Source organism: Cynocephalus volans, chromosome 2 (genome assembly GCF_027409185.1).
Source record: "Cynocephalus volans isolate mCynVol1 chromosome 2, mCynVol1.pri, whole genome shotgun sequence".
NCBI lineage: Eukaryota > Metazoa > Chordata > Mammalia > Dermoptera > Cynocephalidae > Cynocephalus > Cynocephalus volans.
The window spans coordinates 102,063,676-102,088,274 of NC_084461.1; the positions used below are offsets into that span (position 1 = coordinate 102,063,676).

A 24,599-nucleotide genomic window follows, 5' to 3' on the forward strand; every position below is an offset into this window, starting at 1 on the left:
CTAAATGAAATCCTCCAAGGTTGGGTTCATTAGCAGGATGGATGCCATTCTCTGTCCCTCATCGATACACAAGGCCATAGAGCAAATTAGATAAGTGCCTGGATAGTATGAAGGTGAGACAGCCTCCATCTGTGGTGGAACATTACGCTGCATTCTCTTGACCAGAGAGAGAGTTCAAAACCTATTTAAGTTGGAAGGGGTGTGGGAGCTACTGAAGGGCTTATTCACACTTACGATTACTTACGCTTACCTACAAGAAGTGCTACTAATGGGTCAATTTTACAAATCCGATAGAAAATTATTTCATAAGTGGTGCCAAATGTTGCCAAATGAGACAAAAACAAATACATTTTCAGACATTGCCAAAATAAACTGGAATGCTAAAAAAGTGCAATTTTATATGTGTTGGGTGAAAGGGATAAATTAGTAATGATGGAGATCTTGTCTCCAGCAGAAATGCATCTCCTTGCACAGATAAGGGCCCAGGAGGAATTGGCCATGCTCAAGAGAGCATTCATTCATTCCTGAGGATCCTTGTGAGTCACCAAAGGACACTTCTACATTTAGAAAATAGGTACAGTATTGCTAGTTTGCAAATGGCTTTGAAAACTATGGAGAAAAAATAAGTACGTATAGCACATTTGAGTAATACATTATATAACTTTGTATTAGACCTATGAGAGTACTTCAAAAAGTTTGTGGAAAAATAGAATTGAAAGATAATACTAATCCTTCCATAAACTTCCTGAAGTACCCTTGCATTTTTGTGACTGTGTTGAGAAACTTTCATTAATATATTTGCTTTAAACACAAATAGTCACCTCATTTACCTTTAAGCACTTGAAAATCCACCAAGTATAATCTTAGCCAAATTTCTTATAAACCTCAATGTAACCACTGTAGTGAGACCACCTCTGAACTCCCAGTTCAGTCCCTCAAAGGGATTAAATCTTAAACACACCATCGCAACCGCTGCTTTGGCTGATCACGCTTGGTGTCATTAGCGTCTATTTAATATGGCAGCTGATGCCTTGTGGTCCTTTGCAAATGGGAGCCTTGGAGAGAACTGAATTATAATTGCCTGCCGCAGGACTATGTGGCGCTGCTTGTGACAGCAGCAAACGGGGAAAATAGGAAGGCATTAGAGAAGGTCTGTTGTACTGATGAAGTGGAATTCCTAGAACACACTGTGCTATAAAATGAGATTTGGCTCCACAGTGCTGGGAGCAAACAATGGGCTCGATAGTCCCCAGCACTGGTTGCTGGGCATATTCTAGCTCCTTTAGTCAGAGCTGCCTTTCATTCAAGGGAGCAGAAGCCACACTAGAGAATGGAAAGGAGGGAGTGTATTATTGATCCAGAGAAATCCTGAGAGTAAGATGTTAGCAGGGAAAACTAACAGACTTTCAAGCAGTGTGAATGCCATGACAAAGTAGCTTCTCACACTCAACATGATATAGCTTCAACCAAGTCTATCATTTGTTTTGGGATAAATAGCTATAGAAATGACGATAAAGTGTGTTCAGCCTCTTAGGCTGGGTTAGTTAGATCGTGTTTTGAAAGATCTGTGGTGGAGGACAGATCTTTCTTAGATCTTTCGAAAAAGAATGGGGAAAAGGAAATTTTAATGGGTGGGGATGGGAGTGGGTCTGCACAAAGCCCATATAGTTATGAAGGATCTCTCTATTCTTTGTCTATATATGATTTGCGTCCATTAAAAAAAAAAAAAAGCAACAAACAGTAACAGTGAAAGCGTTTTGAATCACATATTATAAAACTACACCTTACCTAATAAAAGATTACTATTTCTCAGTCCATAGATGGGTAACAGGTTCTATTAATAATAAGCCAGGAGTTAGAGTTTGTTCCCGACTTGCAAAATCGAGAGAAAAAAGGGGGGAAATTCCTACTCAAAAAGTGCCTCAGGCACTAAAAAGACAATTTAACTGTTGAAATCAAAGACAGTTAACTGTAGCCTGTGCAAGTAGCAGCAAACCCATCTAGTCATTAATTGGTCATTTTCAAACCAGTTTGCCCCTGAAATGCCCACTTTAAACTAATTTCAGTTTTTAAAAAATCCATGTTAACCAAAATATTTACACAAAATTACACTGCAGCTGTTACCAATGAAGGGAAGTACACACATTCAGCTGGAGGGGTTCACATGGAGGTAATAGTAACAATTTTTATAAAGTATTTGCTTAAAAAATACTGCATAGAAATCAAGTTTGTAGAGAAAATTCTTCATTTGAAGACTTGCTTTGGTGGAAGGTGGGCAGTGAAGTCCAAACGACCAATGATTTGCCCACCTTGTTGAAAGCTTTCAATTTTAAGTCCACACATACAAGCATACATACATAGAAAACAAATACTAAATACCTTACTGAAGGTTTAATGTCAAGAAACCCTGGAACCAAAAATCCCTGACTATGGAGAAAGCTCAGTTTCCCAACAGGCCTCCTCCCTAAGCCGGGAGAGGAAGGCTGGGTGTTGAGATGGTCACCAACAGGTCCAGCCCATTCCTGCCTTATTTGTTGAGATCGTTAGGAGGGTGCCAATTAGTGCCTATTTTGATGAAGGTTTTTGTGTTGTGAACATCTGTCCACTAGCATCTGGCTGGGGCCCAAGTCCATTTCACAAGAAACTCCAAACAGCTGTCAGATGGTCCTGACTTTGAGTGAATACCCAATGAACACAATTCTCACTGCCCCTGGGAAGGCAGAGCCCCAGTTCCTGTTATCCATCCCCAGAGACATGAGACACCCAGTCTCGCAAGCTCTTGGTTGCTAGCACATTCCCTGACTCCTGACCAACAACCTCCTGATTTTTGTGAATTAGGCTTTGCCCATTCTAGTAAATAGCTGGAATGGATAAAGCCAGAATTAACTCTTGGTTGCTTGAGAGCTAATGATCGGTTTGGCCCTTTCTTCTTCAATCGCCCAGGTCTTTTCTTTCTCTGCATTACACCTCCGTGAAGTAGGGGCGAAGCCTGGGTCAGAACAGGGATTTAATTTCCATTCCATTCGCTCTGATGCTTAAGTAGTTCAACTATTTGGTTTTGTGAAAAAGAAATATTTAAAGCCAATGACTCAATCTGACAGTTCAGTTTATGGGTTTAAGTAATTAATGCCATATACAACAAAGTTTTATTGTATAAAATAAACTTGTTTGAAACTGTGCATGGGTTTTGAGTCTGACATTAAATGAACAGAGATCTTTGGGCCCTCTTTGTTAGGGAAAATGCTTGAGTACTGTAGTTCCAAATATATCATTTCCTACAATTGAAACAATGCATTCAGAAAACTCACACAGTGAGGAAAGCTTTGATATTATTACCTCACAGTTCTTACATCTCCTGCTCCCAGACTACGGGAAAGCTGTAGCTCAGGCTCAGGGCATGCGACATGAGCCTGATAAACACAGGCTTCTACCTGAGCACTGGACCCCCCCAAAAGTGTAGAAAAACTGTAGCAAAGTTTAGTGATCTTACCTCTAGTGCCTTATTTAATATTTTGGGAATATCCAATAGGATCTAAGTTAGCTCCTTGCACATAGTAGGCATGTACTAAATATTCCCTAAGTAAAATGACATAATGATTATTCACTCAAGTTATTTTAAATTATGCCCTTACACACACACCAAAAATAAATAAACAAACAAACAAACAAATAAATAAATAAAAAGAAAGAAAGACTCATCTGGACACTATCATCTCATCATCACCTTGCCTTTTCAGTTTTAATTTATGTGCCAAAAACCCATAACCCTGCTGGTGACACAAAACACTGAAATTGTGCTAATTCTATTGGGAGGGCTTGGTGTCCAATTGTAATAGCTAATTTTCATTGAGTGCTTATGTACCAGACATCATTTTGGTATATATTGCCTCACTTAATCATCAGAATTGCTTTATGAGATAGGCACTATTAGTATTCTCATTTTACAGATCAGGACAACGAGGCACAGAGAGGTTAAGCAACTTTCCTAAGATCTCACAGCCAATAGAATAGCGAACTCCAGAGCTCATACTTTTAACTACTGCATCATGACACCCTTGAAGAAGAAAAGAAGCTGATTTGCAAGTGTCATTTTGACTTTCAGCTTCATTTTGTGTGTGTCTAGCACTAATATGGTCTTCGTTGTTCTTCCTGCTCTTAGTCTGAAAACTGTGGGAAATCATCATTATCATCATGAACCATTTTGAGGGAATGCATGCCAGTTACTCTGCTGCTCTGAGCTCGATGTACTTGCAACATTGTCACATTACCTTCATAACCCACAGAGAATGTCAGCATCATACACACAAAAAATAGCTACCAAGTCTGAAATTTACCCTTCCCACTTACTGCAGACTCTGGAGTTTGCTTAGTCTTCATCCAAGAAAAAGCAGCATTGGCACTCCTGTCGGAAAAGTACTTATACTACACTTCAGGCTGCAAGTATGTGCTTAATATCTTCAAAAATAATCTTCAAAGTGCTTAAATTTACTTTTTGAAGATTTGATATAGGAAAATCTGTCAAAGTTAGAGAACTCTGAGGACTAATTATACCATAGACTTTGAGGCTGTCTGGTCAAATATCTCCCACTCAACGGTGGTCAAAATGCTTTTCTTGTAATTTTTATTTAAACGTATTAAAGAAGTTCTTTTAGACTTATTTAGAAGAGCTTCTTTTATCATATATGGTTCTTTTGCACACACAGAATAGAAAATATAAGTGAAATTAATTGGATAAGTTAGTTCCAAAACTTCTTGTTTGGTGTTTGACTCTTACTCAGAGTTCAGCTTCAATTCACAGTCATAAATGCATTTTTTCCCACACAACATTGTCCTCTGTGCCATCAAGAGCATTGGTGATGGGCACATTTTAATTTATTCACAATCTTTCAAACCATGTATCAAAAACTTCTTAACTTTGTCTAGAGACAATGTCTAGCTGGGCTAGCTGTTGACTAGATGGTAACATTCTCTATGTTTAGAACCTTTCGTGGGATCTAAACAAAAGTGTTTGTGCTGAGATTAAGTAACACTAGAGGGCAGCCTACAAGTAAAGTTAGAAACAAGCTATACCACATCTGTGCAATAAAATTTGGCATACAATAGATAAGTAATCTATAATTCATTTTCTCGCCATTATGACACCAACTCAAACATGATGTCCCAACATTTAAAAAAATCAAATTATTCCTTAACGTTTAATTTGAATGTGCCTTTAAAATAAGACATCAAAGCAAACAGTTTCATTGAGGTTTTCCCTTCTAAAAACTCACTCAATTTGTTAAAGCCCTCTGAATGTTTCTAATCCAGTTTTGTTGGTTTGCTTCTGTTATTCAAATTCTTTCTACAATATAAAATAAGAAAAAAACTTTCATGTCACAAGATTTATTTAGAAGCCCTGAAAGAAAAATGCAATGTGAAGGGCAAATATAGAATACCCGTCTTTTTAGGATTCTTTTTTATACTGTAAATATTAGTTTACTTTAACTAGTGGAGCCATCAGATAATTCTTTTGGACAACTGTACTGTGTTGATACTTATCTAAAGGTTGAAACCATAAAATAAAATCTATGATATCTCAATCACCTATAAACTTATTTCTTTCAAAATGAAATATTATTAAACACCACATTTTCCCTTCCATTACATAAGCAGTGTTCAATTTTAGTGCAATGCAGCAAAAAAAAAAAAAAAAAAAAGGAAGAAAGAAAGAAAGGCCTAGTTGTCTGATTAACATTCTTATTAAATAAGCAACACAATTTAGGTGTTATTCGTGTTTTGTGAATTATGCCATCTGTAACACTTCAGTTGCACAAGGCAATTTAAGAGATAAGCACTCATATAAATATGCCCAACATGGGGGGGAGGGAGGGACAAACCCATGTATATCTAATTTCAGAATTCTAAAACTTCCATAAAATAAAATTGCTTGTAATGGAAAAAATAGGGCCCAGTTGGCTCACTATATGCCCAGATTCTTACATGAGCGAATCAGTTAGCCGTTGGTCCTCCTGCTCTTTTTTGAGGTGAGATTTTATAGAAGCGCTGGATGGGGCTTCAGTCTTTCTCATTACTCACCTCATATTAAGATATGAACCTCCCTAATGTTGGAGAAAGTGGTCCCAGCTGCCAGATCAAATGTGACAGTTTAAACACCCTTAATTTAAAAAACTTTTAGCACTGTTTTACAGAGCTGGGTGTGAGCCCAATAGGGCTAGGTCCCATGCTATGGTGTTCAGCCCATTATGTGTCATTTAAATACAGCTTATGACAGCTGTTCATTAAATATTTTATCTGTAAATGTGGGTCTCTGTCTTGGCCAATGCCACCACTATCTAGTCAGCTTCCCAGATGTGACATCTTGGAACTATTTTTGACTCCTTCTGTTCCCTTACCCCAGACATCCAACTGGTGCCCAAGTCCCGTCAGCTGTCCTTGCCAACCTACCCAGAATCTTTCCTTTTTCCACTCACAGTCCTAGCAGATTTATATTTGTAAAACATACATCTGAGGATATCTTCTTCTTGCTGAAAAACTTCAGCTGCCTGCAGCACCAAGTCCCCCCTCCCCTCTTTAGCAGGGCAGAGTCCTCCACAGGCTGCTCTCAATCTCTTCTGTCCTCAGGGCTGTTCCTGTGCTATCAGGAGAACCCCTTTCTGCTCTGGGGCAAGTCCCACATTTCCCTGCTTGGCCCCACTGCTCGTCCTCGCCTTGCCTCCCACCTACTGAAACCTCACTCATTCTTTCGATACAGCTCCAGTGCTCCCTCCACCACGAAGCCCTGCCTGAACTTCCAGCTGGACAGAGCCACCCCCTCCTGTCCTCCTGAGCACCTTACCACTCTGCTTTTGAGACACAGAATAGTCAGACCTTACGCTACAGTGATTTTTCATATCTCTATCTTCTTCTCTAGAATGTGGGCCCAATGTCCAGCCTACAGCAGGCAGACAATTAATCGGTTAACTCTGAACTAGTTCATCATTGCCCCTCTGCAGTACGTAAAACTTTTCCTTGAAAAGTGCTAAATATATCGCTGTTTCACTAGATCTAGTAGCCGGAACAAGAGTAAAATGATCTCTGTCCGAGGGAAGATCCACTTACATTGTATCATATGGTCTACTTTATTCCTTGCTAAAAACATGTTTCTGTTTTGTAAGTACAAGTTGCAAACCCCGAGAGGATATTCCCACCAAGATATCTGGTTCTACCTTCCATCCCTCCAGTTCTCCCCTGTGCCAGGTCAAAGTTGCCACCCTTATGTTACTATTTATTTTTATCCCGACAATAAAACAGGACTAGAATCTCAAATAAAAAAATCCCCCATGTGCTAATTAATCTCCTTTAGGATGACTTTGATTCAAGACTCTAAGAGCCTCCAGAGACAATAACACCTCGCAGAAATGGTATTCCACCAAGGAGCAGAATTAGGTCCCAATTGCACTGAAGCCTCAGGCAGAGTCCTTGGCAAGCTTCTAAACTTGTTCTGTGTCAGTGTTCAATCTGCCTAGTAGACATAATGTGAGAACATCTATGGTTGGAAGATTGTAATCCTTTAAAATATTTTTAAGGTATGGAATAAACTGCACAGTGACACTGAGCACAAAACTCAGATCCATAAGGTTGAGACCTTCCCTTGCCAGTGGCATGCTCTTAGGCAAATCATTTGACCTTGCTGAACCTCAGTTATCTCATCTTTAAATTGGGCATAATAACACCTGTCCTGCCTAACCCAGAGGGCTGTAATGAGATTAAATGAGGCAATGTTTATAAACATACTTTGAAAAATATAAGCACTAGATAAATGAGTCTTTATTATTAATAATAACACCATTAAATACTGTCGATGTTGATCTTCATCAGTAAGCTTGACTTCTAACTCCCATGTTGGACTCAGCGAGACTTGTCTGGCAAAATGCCTCTCCTTCCTGAGCAGAATAGTCCTGTCTGAACACCTCACTGCTGGGAGCCAATCTGTTCTCTCCCTGGGACAAGGTGCCACCCAGGAAGGTGCATTGGGCACTTTGAACACGGGCAGCGAGAAACAATGAAAGATGCAAATACATCGCGATTACTTTTCACAGAACAAGCTCTCAGAGTTAAGACTAGGTATGGTTGACAACTTGCAAGAAAACACTTTCTCCTAGTCCTACATTTAAAATCCTTTCAAATTCTGCTCAGGATAATTTGCATTTCAATAACAATGTGATAATGTCAAGTTATTCACAACATTTCAAAGCCTTCTCTTGCACACCTGGCATGTTGGAGGATCCGCTGGAGAACTGGATGTGGCTGTTTTCTAACAGCAAAGTCAATTATGTTGTCCTTTTTATTCTTGAGAACGGATGTGTTTGGGCAATATTAACAGGTCTTGTGTCCTGGACATGACAAAATAGGAAAATGAAAGCTCCACCCTCCGAGATATCCCTGGAGAATTAATTAATCAGCATATTCAACATGCTGAACTTCCCCTCATCACAAATGAGAGGAAACACCTTGTAGATAAAAGTTGACTTTTTAACAAAAAACGTTTCCCTGTACTCTGAACATCCCTTTAAAAGAAAAAAATATTCAAAAGGTGTGTGTTACTTTTTCTCTTGGCTACATTTGAAACTACTCTGCTCTTTCCACTTTGGATACCTCTTGGTCAGGCAAACGTGGGATCATGCCACAGAGCAGAATTTATTTCTATTAAAAGTAAAACCATACTGCATGTAGTGGGACAACTGCTCTGAAAATTATTTTAGGTAATCACTACCCTGGAACACAGTACAGCAAATACTACAAATCAATTTAATTTCAGTAATTTCTCATTAAGATGCCTACAGATCGGTAAGTCTAACTGTAAAAGCTAAGCATTTATAATTCATAAGCACAAATTATGCTAAACTAGATGGGTTATATGCTATTAGGATTTCATATAAGCTACAAAATGATTGTTCACACAGAAATTTAATTCGTAAGTTGGCATTAATATATTATATCTAACTTTTATGAGAGCCTCTAGTTAAAAGTCAAATGCAAATAGCATATTAACATCATAATTCAGCTTCTTGATATCTGTTCTAAAACTCATGACACAGAAAAAAGCACTTTTAACAAAAAATAAGGCTCGGTTCTCTCCAGTGTCTACAACATTCCCTGGTTAAGTTTAGCCTCCGGTAAAGAACAGACTTGGGCAAAGGAAATACCACTTGGTCCACCACCTCCAGCATATAGTATGTTTTTATTTAAAAGAATTGGGATACCATTCAAAGTACCATTCACTCTTTGGAAGAAATGGCTTCAAATCCAGCTAGAAGCCAGTTAATATCAGCAATTTTGATATGAAAATTCCTTTAAAATTAAAAATGGTTCCTCTAATGATTCAAATAGTCCACACCACTTATAAATTTCAGTTGTCCCCCAAGTGGTATTTTATTTTTTATATGACCATTCTGAAAATGAAGCAGAATCCCATTTTTCATTATAATAAGAACCTAGTGTGGTTTGCATGGCGAGATAACGAAAGCACATTCATGTTCATGTCACTGTTGTCTGAAAATGCTCCACCTAAATACAGCCTCCAAGGCAAGGCATTGATGCCTTGGAGGCACAAAAGAAAATCTGTAATCAGAAATCGTTAATTAAGGTTAATTAAAGTCCACATTGTATTCTACTGACATCCACACAAAAAGTATTGCCTGCTTTTCTCAAGTCCACATGTGCAATAGTGTGTCTAACTGAACACCCAGGGTAATCACAATCTTGTTATCATTGAGAGGACAGCACACTAAATTCATCAAAATTCTTCTTTTACCAAAAAAGACTTTGATTTTAGTCCCAATGTTCTTCTCCACTCCATGCCATTTTTTTTCTTCTTTAAATAACTTATAAGACTACTGTAAAATGAGCAGGACCTATTTTCTTACCCTGTCAAATAATCTGGGGTCCATAACACTGAACTTACAAATGCACATTTTCTTTGCTTCTCAGAGATATGTAAGGGGAGGTGGAGAAGGGCTAGGGATAATTGCAGCCTATGGGTAGGCCAGACCACATGATCAAAAACTGCTGTGACACTTAAAAGTGTTTCTCCACAAGGAATTCCGGTGCCCAGAAGCCTGGTGAAGCCAGTAGCAATTAAGGCCATGTTATCCTTTTAATTTACTTCACATTATTGGCTTTTAAAATCAATCATTTAGTGTGGTTGGGTAAGGAAGGGGTCAATATAATAGGCACGTGCATTAAAAATGCTTGTTGATCTTATGGAAAAATTTTGGCAGGCTGGATACGGAGAAATTTAAAACGACTGCTTTGAAGCTCACCCTGAAATAAAAACTAGTCATTTTCTAGTAAAAAAAAAAAAAAAAGTGACTAATTTTCTGGACTAGTCCTATTTGTAATGATTTCAAAGTTTTCCTCTTCTGAATCTGCCTGGATTTTCACTTGATGCCTTGCATGTCCTGTATTCAGCACTGTTTGCTTCAAGTGTGAGATTATTTTATGTTTTTGTCGACAAAGGAATCAAATTGCTTGGCTTAGACTGGTAGGAGTCCTTGAAAGTCCACTTGAGAAATGGGAACTAAAACATTAAGAAGTGTACCAATATCTGTTACAAGAGGCCAAATTTGCCTAACAAAAGCAGGCTGTGTCCTGCTTCACACCCGAAGAACATAAATCACCAGAGTGTGTGTATTTCCCTCTTGCAGCAATTTGCTCCCTCAAATCTTTTCTTGACCGAGTTACACAATATATACATTACTGGAGAGCATTTCCTAATCAACCCTGAAGCCAGAAACCAAAAAAAAAAAAAAAAAAGAGTAGTAAAATATTAAAATTATCAAAGAAATGAAAAATGTTCATATACTCAAAAACTGACAAAGCAATAGGCCTGTGGTCTAAAATGTGTTATGCTTATATTGTAAAATACAGTAAAATGGTCTCTAGCTCCTCAGTAATGAGTGTCAAATCCAATAAAATAAAGGTTAAACCTGAAGTAAAGCTCTAAATGTTTACATTGTCAAAACAAAACACAACACACAAAACTCATGATGTCATTTTATTTATTTAGCAATCTGCAGAGCCAAAACCAAATTATAAAGCTGAAATTTTGAGCAAAGTCATGAATGCCCTCATTTACCTCCACATTTATGAATAGCCTTAATGAAGAGTTTGCACCCCTTTGCTTTCTTGTTGAAAGATGAAAGTGACATCCGCCCCGGACTCTAATTTTTTTTTTTTTTTTTACCAGCAAAGACTGAGCAAGAGGCAAATCCTGGAGTAAATATCAGCTGGATGTGCACATAACAAGGTCCAGGGAGACACCCTCAGAAGTTGCCTCTTTTAATCCAACACTGAATTATATTAGAAGCAGTTTTCAGTTCTTTCAGAGCACAACTGCCAAAATAACTGCAAGGCTGGCAAGCCCTAGTATATCTCAAACCTTTCCCAAGACACCCCAACACTATCTGAGGCACTGAAACTATGGCAACCGAATAAGAAAGCAGCCTCCATGATTAATAGATGAAGATCCCAGCGACAGTGTCTAGCTAGGACCATCATTCATGATGCGAGGAGAATTAGTACAGAATCCATCTCGAATACCATTAACAAGTATTCTTATAAAAATCAACTCAACTGCCATTCTGCTACATATACTTGAGTTGAAAATGCTGTAAACAATTTAGTTTCTATTTATCACTCACTATGTGGGGATGACAACGTTCTTAGTAACTCAGATGCTCACGTTTTTAGAATAGTGAAAGGCTTAATAGAATGGTTTTCCACCTTGGTGTTTGAGGCCTAAGAACAAATGTATTCAGAAACCAAAATGTGTGAATGAAGTCATGTGGCTCTTTGGGATAGAAAGGAGGGACAGTTGTCGGATTGTTTCACTGTTTTTTGTGGAATGCAATTTTTCATAATGCATTCCATTTTCAGGAAAGGAACATTTCCATTCACCAGCTCAATCAGTATTCTCTCAGTTTTCTTATTCAAGGACAGTAGGAGTACGGGGGAGGGGTGCAGAAGTGCTGGAGTCGCTGCAATATTAATGAAAAGATTGAATACTCTCCTTAAGAAAAGAATCAGGAATAAGAAAAAGGAAAGAAGAATGGATCTATCACAGAGAGTTTGTCTATAAAACTCCCATATAACATTAAACCATCATTAATATATTCTTTATTTCTTCCTAGTTCCTTAAATGTTTATTTTCCAATGACATGTTTTCACTGTATTTATTACAGATCCTTTCCTGTTCTATAAATGCTTCAAATCAAGTCATGGCCAAAGGCTGGTCTTAGAGACATGGTAGGGGAGAAGCGCTAAGAGATGGGTAAACAGCATGAATTTCAGAGATTCCTCTGCCAAATTTTTTAAACTGGCATGGATTCTTTGAATTAAATTTTCTACAGATGGAAATTATAGGTTAGTACGAAACCACTAGAAAGCACCTAGACATATTTAAGGAAAGACTCAGGTCTGAAGGCTGTACATGTAAATATCTATTACTAACAATAGTTTCAAAGCAACATTCACACACTGGCTGCTGGACAAATCCAGCCCTTCCGTCTTTGAGTAGGTTAATTTCACTTCCTTTACATTTCTTTCTTTCCAGAATTTGAGAAAACTTTTTGTTCCTCGGTGAAAATAATGAATTCTAAGCCATGGAGGGATTCCGAGGAGATACAATGGCAACAGGAGTCCTTCAGGGAATTGTGGTGATAATACCAATTTATTTCCCCTTCTGCTGTGCCTTTTAGATGTCAAATTTTTCTCACTCACTAAGAACTTGTTTAACTATCATTTGAACCAGGTTCTGTAGCAGTGTATCTGTCAGTACAGTAAGTGCTATCTCTACTGGGGTCAGCCAACTATTTCCCAACTTTGGTGGGGAAGGTAGTAGTTTGCTTTTGTTTGGAGAGCCATGCTTTTATAATTGGTTTCAAGGATAGCCGAGGAAAAATGACATAGCAGGTGCATGGCCACTACGAAGACCCTCCTGCAGAAGTCCCAGCCACTGCCTCCTGGAAGAGTCAGTTTGGCAGCCAAGCTTCTCTCCTATGACAGGTGTGGTCCTCTGGAATTGAACTCATCCCTGAATGGTCATTATGGGCTACTCTCAGATTGTAAAAGTGAGTGCAAATTGTGCATTTTAATTTAAAAATGTTAATAAGTAACAGCTATATTTTTTAAAAAACAACTGTCCTTCGGGCTTTTATTTGATATAAGGCTCTGCGCTGCTTACTATTGTTTTATTAGTATAGTGTTATTTTTTTCTTCCATATTTCAGGTGTGATATTTCAACTTTCCAAAGTTAGGAAAAGGATCATCACTCCTCTTCTTCTGCAGTAACTTGTTCACATGCTTCTCAGCTTAAAACCCATGGCACTATGGCCGGCTTACGGTGCGAAATGTTCATTTCTAGTCCAAAGGTTGTTTCCCTTGCATCATCTCTTTAAGTCACAGATTTGTAGCCATTTCCTTTTGTACTCTCCCCTCCCCTGACCCCCAAGCACTGCCTGCTTTTTCAAAATCCATTCCCAAGGCATTTTCCATGATTACTGTCACCCAAACAAAAATAATACCATATATTGAATGAGTGCTTGTTGTGTGCCAGGCACTGTGCTATACATTTTATAGATGTTATTACATTTACTATTCTCAACAACCCATAACATTACCATCATAGTAGCATTTTACAAATAGAAACTGAGGCAGAGAAGTTAAGAAACTGGCTCAAATCACACTGTTTGTAAATGGCAAAAACCAAAAAACCCATTTTTTTTTAAAAGGATACAAGTCCAAGTGTGTTGTGTCTTCCAATAAGGCATGACCTCGGCATTGCCTCCAGAGCTGTCCACTACATTCCCTCCAACAGTCCCTCCACATTAATAAACTTCACGCCACAAAATCTAAGGAATTTGCCCTTGTTAAGGCAAAGATCGAAACTTCTCTCCTACTACTCCTGGTTCACCCTGACATGTCTGTTTTATGTTAATGGTTACATTGATGTGAACTATTTCAGAACTTAACCGAGCAAAAACAATTCTCTTCCTTTTTTTTTAATAATACCTGGCAGAGTTCCACTCCCATGACCTTGCCTGATTTAATGGTCATACTGAAAGCAATCTTTACTTGATACAATTGGCATTCTGACTAATAAAGTTGCTATCCATACTCTATGTGGATTGTGCATTTTCAGTGAATTTGAAGGTATTACTTAATTTCATAGTGTGCTTTACACTAAAACTACATCAACAGAGTATAATCTTTCCTTTATTATTTAGAAGATGATGAAGTAGGGTCTCTGTTATGCCTAGGGTCTGGGGTAGGAAGAAGAGAGTTACCATCAAACTTTCCAAACTTTCAGAGTGCATGTTATATTTCACCAAATACATTCACACATTTGTGAATTCATGTTATTCTCCCAACGATCCCAGAAGGAAGAAGAGGTTTACTATTCACAATTTTTATTTAAAATAATGCAGCCTCAGAGAAGTAGTGTGACTTGTCCAAGGTTGTAAGATTCTGGAACTTAAGTCTTCCAACTCCAAATACTTCAATATTTATATTGTACTGGTACAGTGCAGAAACATGGGTTAACAAGCATACTATATTCTCCTAGTAGAAAGCTGAATTTTTAAAAACTACGCAAGGCGGTTCTGTGGCCAGTGGTTAGAAAGCAGAAGAAATGAGGCCAGGGTCAAAAGCTCAATCCCCATAAGTGCTGGCTGTCTCTTAGCTCTGGGTCTTGGCAAGTTGATTTTACCTAACTCACCCTCCCTCCAGCTACAACCAGGTGTCTCACAGATGTGTGCTCTTGGCCACGGAAAAGGACTGGATGAGAGTATGGGAATGAACAGGTTCCAATCCATCACCAAGACTGGGAAAACAACACACAGTGAATGTTCCACTAATGGTGCAGGAGATGCATCACCTATGCATATGGAAGACAGCACACACACACACGTTCATGCATGCAGAGAAGCATCTCATTTGATGAAAACGTGATAGAGAAAAACAAGGGCAGACCAAAGAGATAAAATAAAGACCAATTATTTGCAGAAAGATTTATGCTTTATTCATTCAACAAATATTTGTTATAGAGGCATAGGATGTGCCAAGCACGGTTCTAGGTGCTGGAGATACAACGGTGAATAAAACATAAAAATGTCTGTTCTGTTCTCATGGCATTATGTTCTAGTGGAAGATGGACAACTAACAAGGACAACATATAGTTTGTCAGACTGTGAAAAGTGCTAAGGAAAAAAATGAGGCCTGCCAAAGTGGTAGAGGGTGTTGGGGGAAAAGAGTGAAGTAAATAAGGTGATCAGAAAAGGCTGTGCTGAGAAAGTGACATATGAGCAGAGATGTGAAGAATGTAAGGAGTAAATCATGCAGCTATCTGGGAAAAGAAGCCTCCCAAGCCATGAAAGAGCAAGTGCAAAGACCCTGCAAAGGATCCCACGGAGAGCATGCCTGGCATATTCAAGTAACCCCAAAAAGGAATGGAGGTCAGAGAGATGGGAGCCTGAATGCAAATTATGTGGGGCTGCAAAGGCCACATACTTTCATGCTTTATTTTTTCTTTTTTTTTGGCTTTTACTGGAATAATATGGGAAAGCATCTGAGCAGAGAAGTTATCTATCTGTCTTCTTTTTTAAAAAAAAGAAGTCACTGCTGTATTTTGGCTGCTATGTTGAGAAAAGACTGCAGGGGGCCAAGAGCAGAAGCAGGGAGACTAGGCTGGCATAAAAACCCGGTAGGAAAGGACAGTGGCTTGGCCAAGGTGAGGACCACAGAGTTGGGAGACCTGAAGTAAGGCTGCATGCATTCTGAAGGTGGAGCAACAGCATCAAGCTGGAATGGATGTGGTCGTGAGGGGCCCCAGCAACTCAAAGGATGAAATTGCTATTTATCAGAATGATGAAAATTATGAGAAAAGCAGATTTGGGGGGAAAAGATCCAGAATTAGGTTTTCTGAATGTAAGTTTGAGACGTCAATTGGGTCCGAGAGGAGTATCCAGTAAGCGCCGGCTATTTGCAAGGACCAGGAAAGAGGTCTGGGCTGAAGAGGTTATTTGGGAATCATCAGTGTTTTGATAGTTTTATATGACACTCTCCATTAATGTAATTAGACTTATTCTAATAAGAAAGTTTTGCTGGAGCTCATCTGCTTCACAAAATAAGATACCCTTGTGTATATACTGTACTGTAATAGTCCCATGCTGAGAAGTAGTCCTGAACTCTCCTCTCCCCTTGAGGTTTGTGTGGTATGACATCTTAGTTGCCCATTTCAAAGGGATTAAATGCCTCCCTCCCTTCCCTACCTTACCATATCCCCAAGGGACAACCATGTGGTTGCCAGCAGAGAATAGCTCAGTTGCTCTTGCAGCACATTTTAAGGCAGATGAGAAAAGCCTTCACTCTGGAATGGAAGTATCTCAGAGACAACTTGGCTCCAGGGCACCCTATGAGAGTGGGGAGACACTGATATGCCGGGGGACACTGATATGCGAGGACACAGAAGAATGCATCAAGGCTTCATCTTCCCCTGACATGTACAAAAGTGGCTGCCATAGCAGAGAGCTCCTAAGTATATGTCCTACTCTGGGAGTAGGACAATAAATTGTTTAATCTTAAAGGAGGTTGTGGAAGGTGGGCAATGTAGAAATAGATAGGCTTTCCTGGGCTTTACATTGCTGCAAGTGGCAGATGCCTAATTGAAGCATTTGCAATTAGTATGGCTTATTTTATGATTCCTCCCTTCAAACAAATAAGATGGGAGAATATATTATCTCTTGGCAATGTAGTTCTAAAAAAACTTTCTGTCCCATTATCACTCTTTTTTCCTGCACAGAAAAGAGCTGAACCACTATGTATATATAGTAAACTGTCTGACTTATCTCCTTCTTCAAAACAGTCTTCTACCTTCCACTTCATATGGGAATGCAATTACCTATTACTCTTAAAGCATGAGTATTTATTTTGATTTAATACAAGTTCTTAATTTGGATGTTTTATTTTTATTCAAAGAAGATAACAGTCTTTCTAATTCTTTCTGTCTTTCTGATTTAACACACTTGACTTCACTAGTGCAATGTTACCTGCCTACTCAAATTGCAAATGCTATATATTTTTTTAATGATGGGAAAAGCATATACTAGACTTTGAAAGAACTTGAAGGATGTGTTCGTGTGTAAATAAAAAGTTACACCTATTGTCACTTTGTAATACCCACTCACTTGAAAGCATAGATATTTTTCACTGTAGAATAAACAGGTCCACTCTAAGTGGAGATAAGTGAACCATGCGTGACTATTTCTTTCATTCATTTATTCATTCAACATTTACTTGACTGTTCTACAGCAGTTCTTATATTAACTTTTAACCTATTTAATCTTGGGTGTTTTATCTGATAGATATATTCTGCAGATGGCTTCTGAGATAACGATTTTGGATGTCTACTTAACTTTTACAAATGTGGAGTATATGCATTATTGAGAATGTGGCAAATCTCTAAAAGATGATGGCTGCAAAAACTAACACGTGGGAAGATTGTCACCCCACAAACACTGAAAGTAGAATGTTTCTTTACATCGAGTTTTATATCAAGGACTCATAACACAACAGCAAGATTTTAAATCTGATATTCATTTTTTTCCCGGCTTTAGACTAAAGATTTGCGAACTGCCTTACTCAAGAATGTCCTAAAACCAAAATAATAACAGGGAGTGGAGGTTACTCAACATTCAAATAAAAGTTACCATATAAACAAGCATGGGTAAACCAAATTCAAATAGCTAGTGCAATTATTTTTTAACAGATAGTTTAGATTAATAGGTGGAGACACGGTTCTGCCACTGTATTTAAGGTTAGGTTAATAATTAACTTCGGTGCCTGGAGTAGTTTAATCAAAGCTGTTGTAAATCATAAAACTGTTCCATGGAGCCTAAACACGATATTAAAAAAACATGCAAAATGCTTGTAATTTTGATCTCTGGTAGCTATTTGGGTAAGGTGCAAAAAAAAAAGCACAGGGTATTTTCATTCAGAATTGAACACAGGCACCTTACTTCTGGGAAACAGTCTAAATAAAGGATTCATGTATCTGGAACCACCAGTCTTCCCCTGCCATCACAGTGGCAGATTGTGGACTTGATGCCCAAGAGGTGTGTCTAATGCCCAAGATGTGTGTCTACCAGAGGAAGAAAGACCAAGAATTATCAGGATTAAAGAAAGGCAAGGCAAAAACACTCGACTTTCCTATCCGGGAAGACTTAAAAACCAGCGCTGGGGGGCATTAAGTAGCTTTTCTGAGACCTGCTGGCAGAACACTGCAACTGGGTTAAACAGCTTTTCAGATATGAGGCAAAGAAAGTTGTGCGTACAAGTGTGAGAGTGTGCTTCTGTGTGTGTGTGTGTGTGTTCACGAGCGCCTGTGTTTTAAACCTCTCACAAACAACATTTAGTAGAGCAACTCGATTTCCACGGAGCATAAAAAAAAAGGAGCGATCCCACTGTGGCTGTGCCTGGCCACCGCACTCCTAAAGCAGTCACTTTTCTCCCAAAATCGACGCGGAACGGCCGGCAGGGCTCTCCACTGCGATACAGGCCGGAGGCCGCCCCTTTAATTGCTTGCCCGGGCTCTAAAGACAGCGCCTGGAGTCTCCCATACCTCCCCCGCTCCACGCACACCTGGCTCTGTTCCGCTCTCCCCTGGACATCCGCCGACTGGAAAACCGCGCGTGCCAGGCGCAGGAGGCTCGGGATGCTGCACTTGGAGCTGGTTACTTTCCCTGTGTCCACACGCACCCTCTCGCCAGCCTCTGTCCACAGTGGCCGCACCAGCATTCCGAGTCCTGCCCCTACACCCACTACCTCATCCCCACCCCCATACATCCCTTCTCCGACTGCTTGAGATACTGGTCTAGTCAGTTCCGCGGGCGGTAGGCGATACTCTCCAATCGTCCAGCTCCTAGCTCCTAGTCACATCCCAGGCTGTCCACATGCTTCCCTCAGGGTCCGATCTCCCGCAGACTGCCCAAGCTGAGCCCCAATCCTGTAGTGCCCGCCTCCCCTGGCTTTCAGAAAAACTTTCCAAAAGCGCTTGGCCCAGTGACCCTGAGCTGTAAAGGGGAGGAGGCGCTGGGCGGAGGGGCGGCGAGGGAGCGGGAAAGACAGCGGAGTCCCGTTTCCTTTCCCGACACCCGTGAGTCCGGGACCGCTCCTTAGCTCCCCCTGTGCTGCTTCGGTCGTGCGAGGAGGGAGCCCTCAGGATCCTGCTTTGCAGCGTCTCCAATAGTGGGGAGCTCAGAAAAACGCGGAGAATAGGGAGAAGAGACACTTCCCATCCCAGCAGGGTCAGGCAGGGTGGGTGGACACTGGCAGGTTTGCTCCCGATCGCCCCACTGATCCCAACGCAGCACTCTAGGGCGCAGCGAGGAGTCGGGACATCCACAACCTGGAGCTGGAGCAGAACCCTCGTCTGGGTGGCAAGCCCAGGGTCATCTCTTGCCAGGTCTCCTCACCCTTCCCCCTCCCGGGTCACCTACTTTCCAGAGGGACCGCGCAGATCTCGGAGGAGGGCGCACCGTGCGCCAGCCCCGTCATGGAGGACTCTGTGCTTGAGCGGGGCGAAGCTGCGACGGACAGTGTCCTCGCCGCTCGGGTGGGAGCTGCGGCGGGGGACAGCACCCAAGGTGGGAGCGCCGCGCCACACCGAGAGACCGCTCCTGGGCACTTATTCGAGCAAACAAAGCCGGGAACCTCTGGTGCCAGCGGCCACTGGAGCCGGGATCTCGCCAAGAGGCAGGACGCGCGGGTGTTCAGAGCCATTACAAGTTTCCCGCACTCCACGGAGCCCAGCCCAGACCCCGCGCTGACAACAAAAGATTCTCTTCGCTTCCCCACAGTCTCCGTGTAAACACCTCTCCCACCCCAGAACCCAAACCTGGCACTGGATGAAAACAGTGCTGTACTACCCAACCCCCTACGGCCCTCGAAGGCAGAACCCTTTCCCCTGCCTTCGACACCAGAACTAGGCGCTTCCGAGAATCCCACCCTCTCGGCTGGCTCTGCTCCCTGCTGGCCCTACAGTGAGGACGAGCCTCCAGTCCCGCACACACACCCCTGGGCCGGGCAGCCAACCGCGCGGTCGCGGTCCCGGGCGGCGCCGGGCGTGTGTGCGACGCAGGTGGGGAAGCTCTCGACACGGAGCCCTGCGGTCTCTGGGGCGCAGGGCTAAGAGGAGCGGCAGGCAGGGCTCACGGTTGCTCCCCCAGGACCGGCAACGCTCGGGAGACAGAGACGCGAGACAAAATAAAACGCGAGCATCACAAAGCCGACAGCGCGAGCCTGCCGCAGCCCCGGGACCCTTAGGTTGGAGCCCAGCCGCCAGGGGGTGGGGGGCGCGCCCGGGCGCCCGGGCCGTACCTTTTCGGTGCATCGACGGGCAGGCGGCCGGGGCTCGGAGCGGACTGGTACAGCGTGTATCCCATTTAGTAATCCATTATCGAGGGGCTCTCTTCTGGCCGCGAGCTGTGTTCTCTCCTTCACAAGCCTTTGTCATTCCTACATGTGTGCTTGTCTGTTTGGGGGCAATAGTCGCGGCGACTACTTTCTGGGAGGCAAGCGCGCTGTGTTCATCTCCAATGATGGGCGGAGAAGGGGAGGGGGAAATAAGAAAGAAGCCAGAAAAGAAAAAAGAAAAAGGAAACCAACAAGGAAGAGGGTAAATGTTCAAGAAACTCTTCTCCAAATCCAATTTCCACTTGGATTCCACTCCGGTGAGTCCCCTCGGTGGTGTCTGCTCCGATTAACAAGTCATTTCAGGGCGGGGGGCGAGGTGGGGGGCTGGTGCAGGGGTGCAGGGCTCTGGCCCCGCTCTGCGGCCGAGAACGCGGTGCCGCGGGTGTGGCGATGCTGGCCGCTGCCGCACGCCTCTAAGCGGGCATCGCGGGCAGTCGGCACCGCGGAGGAGCGCCGCTGCTGCGTCCCGAGCGCCTGGGCAGCCGAGTGCGCGAGGAGCGGAGTTGGCTGCAGCCTCACCCCGTGCCGCTCACTACTCCTCTGTCACCGGAGAGGCCGCCGCTCCGGGCGGAGCCAAGTCCCGGACTGGATTACGCAGAGCGGACTCTCCTCCTGCGATCCCGCCTCCTCTGGCTGGCGTCTCCTCGGACCCAAAGGAGAGCAGTGGTGTGTGTGTGTGAGTGCGAGCGAGAGAGGCGGAGAGAGGAAGAAACTACGCGGTGTGGCTGCAAGTTAAGCCTTGGACCGACTAGCCAGCGCCGCTTCCTTCCACCACGATTCCTGACCCCGCCGAGCGAGGCCGGGCGGGGGTGACTCAGTCAGGAGCCCAGCCCTCGTCTCCCCCACCCCCCACATCTGCTCTAGAAAGGGGGGAAAAAATCCCGGACAGCATTGCTGAGCCCTGCCAAGTCAGAAAAATAAATAAAAATAGACGTAGTGCAGAAACGAGTTACAAGAAAGGATTTGTCCATCGATTTTCTTAAATGGAAAAGTTTTAAAGGATGAGGGTAAGTGAACGGCGAGCCTATCTAATTCTGATTACTGTATCAAGAGGTAGATTCCAGAAGTGATGGACTCTCTACGCACCCAGATGAATTGATAGAAGCCGGTTAAAAATACACTTAGAAGATAAGAACACGGCTATTAGTTATGCACACACACGTCGATAGAGCATGTTAAGTAAGCGAATAAACTACAGTATAGAGAATGGTGTTATTAACGAGGACGATCTGCTTTAAAACGTCTTCGTTTTAAAGTCCACACTGTGTGGACTGTTCTTAGAAATAAATACATTTAGGAATAAAACGCAAACAATTCCAACGAGAGCCCAACAGCTTCATGGAAGGAGATAATCGCAACTATCTCCAAGGCGCTATTGTTATGATCACAGGAAGAATGGCAGGCTCAGCCTTCCTCCGCCGCTTAAACTTTCGATAACCAAGGAGTCTCGCAGTTACGGGCTTGTGCCAACTCGTCAGGCCACACCGTGTTCCCCTCCCCCCGGCCGCCGCGCGCTTCCCGCGGCGCCCGCTGCGCCCCCAAAGCAACTGCGCGCCTTGCACGCTGCTCCCCAAGTGGCCTTCGCAGATGGGGTGGACCGTAGACGCAGCCTTTTAAAAAAGTAACACCGGACAGCCAAGCAGTTCTCGCAGCGGTATTTACTAGTCATGGGGTCGGCCAAGAAAAGCAAGTGGGGAGAGATCCGGGTCTCAGTCCCTTTAGTCGTGCCCTCATAATGGAAATTGTACCTGTTCCCTGCTTGGGGCAAGGACCACTAATAAGTCCGCGTTTCCTTTTGGCCGCTCCTTTATGGACAGATATCTGCTCATGAGGGCTCACAAAGAATAAACTGCAAACGCGGCAACACCCTTTTTTTTTTTCTTCCACAAACCACCTGGAAAAGGTGGGGAGAATGGTAAGGGGAAGTCAGTCAGTCCTTCTGCTGTTCCCCAGCGCTGCCAGCAGGGGCCACTATCCCCACCTTTCCCAGGCAAAAGCCCGCAGTACAGACCCGGGGCGGGGCGGGAGGCGCGGCCCTGGGTGCGCGCGCAGACCCCGCGGCTCCGGGAGTGGGCTCCGGAGGGGGTTGGAGAGTGGGGAATGGCCGGCTTGGTTGCGCGCTCCCGCGGCCTGGGTGGGGGCGGCTCCGGGACGGCCCCCTAGAATCCGGCGGGGTTCTGGGAAACGTCTCTGGTGGCCAAGGCACCTCGATTCTCCGCTGCGCTACTTAACGCCGAGATTTCGGCTGCTGACTGCAGGACCAGTGCGAGCCAGGTCCTCTACCTCGTCCGCGCTCCCCGCCGGTGTCCCGCAGCTCGGGGATCGGGCCCTAGCTGTCCCCGGGCTTCTCTGTCCCGCACCTCCACCTGGCCCGGGTCGCCAAGGCCCCTGCTTCGCTCTTCACCGCTGATGCTAATTGTGTCTGGGAAAAGTTCTTTAATTGGCAGAATTAGGCAGAGCAAACGAATTGTTTCACAGGCTGAACCAAATTAATTCCGGGTTTAGCTCCTTCCCTTGGAGAAACAAACAATTAAGTTGTCTTGTTTGCTTTATAGATATATTGGAAATGCCCCACATCGAGTTTCAAGATATTGTTGAAAAGGAAATTATTTTCAGTATTAATACTTCTATGTTTAATTTGTAGCAATGCTGAGCCAAGAAGCAAGAGATTAAATTTACCTAATTTAAAATTATAAGAATGCAAGAGGAAAAGAATTCGGGTTTACTTCTGTACGACGAAGAAATACCACCCAGAATCTTCAGGGCAGTATCTAGATCTTAAAGTCTCACCATCCAATTAGGCGCCTCTCGGCCTGACGACGTGATATGACATTTTCTGCCTGCCTGGGAAGAGACGCTCCAGAAGCTGGAAGAAAAGCCAGCTATTGTTAGGTTCCCGAAACCCTCCGGGGAGCACCTGTAGGGAGGTTAGAAACCTCATGATGTCATTTCCCCCTCTGTGCGCCTCACGCTCAGTCCCAGAAGCCTGCCTTCACTTTTCAGTAAAACCGCTGCTCCTCCAAAGCCTTTGAAGTCTGCAATCTACCCTTTCCCTTCAAGGGGAGAAAAAAGCCAATGAAAGTTAAAGAATCATAGCGTTAGCACCAGGAGAGAACTTGGCTGGTTTTGTAGTTAAGAAGCATGAAGTAGAGTGATCAAGGCCTTGGATCTGGAGGCCATCTGTGGTTATGTAACTTACTAGCTGGTAATCTATCTTCAAGAAATTAGAATGAGTGCTGGGGGTGTGCATGAGCGAGCAAGCTGGAAGGAGAGGAAGTTATGATGGGAGAGTGAGATGTCAGAATTAGTGATTTAGAAGATGGAGCCTTTTCTGATAATAAGGCCCAGCAGGAAGCCCTGGTGTGGGTGGCAGAGGGGAGTGGAAAAAGGCAATATAAAATTGTCTGGCTTCCGTTCCCCTTTTGCTAACATCATCAATGACAACCATGACAGTAAATCCATTGGACATTTTAAAGTTATTATGTTATTTGAATGCTCAGCAACAATGAATGTGGCCACTCCTTCCTTTGTGAAATACTCTCTGCTCTTGACTTCTAGGACACATCACTCCTGGGTCTCCTCCTACTTCTCTTTTCTTTTTTTTAACGTTGTTTTTCTTTTGAGGAAATTAAAAGATACAGAAATTTTCAAAGAATAATATAACAAACATCCCAGTTTCCACCACTCAGAATCAACAACTGTAAACATTCTGTCATATTTGTTTCCTGTCTTTAAGAAATAAAACGTGGTGGATAAGCTTGACTTTTTTATAATCAGCACTGTCTTTCCCACCCTTTGCACCCACCCCCTCTTTTGCCATAGGTAACATTATCATGAATTTTGTGAGCATCCTTACAGTTTGTTTTTTATACTTCTTCATATACCATATGTATCCAGAACCAATATATAGGAATGTTTTTGGTTGTTTTTTCCCCTCAAATTAACATAAATAATTTCTTGTTCACTCCTATCTTCCAATTCATTCTCCAAATTATAGCCAATATGATCTTTGAAAGATGCATATCTGATTACATCAAGCCCCTGCTTAAAATACTTAGGCATCTCTTGGCATCCCCAAAGCTTAACATGCT

The 24,599-nt window shown here is 42.6% G+C and overlaps 1 protein-coding gene across 2 annotated transcripts in view; it reads right to left on the minus strand.

Annotated features, from left to right (window-relative positions):
• SEMA6A (semaphorin 6A) overlaps positions 1-21,042 on the minus strand; it is a 122,757-nt gene extending 101,715 nt beyond the window's left edge. For both annotated transcript variants that reach the window (XM_063085713.1, XM_063085714.1), the window contains exon 1: positions 20,413-21,042. The gene's annotated coding sequence lies outside the window, so the exon portion shown is untranslated. The remainder of the gene's footprint in view (positions 1-20,412) is intronic.
• Positions 21,043-24,599: the final 3,557 nt, after the last annotated feature.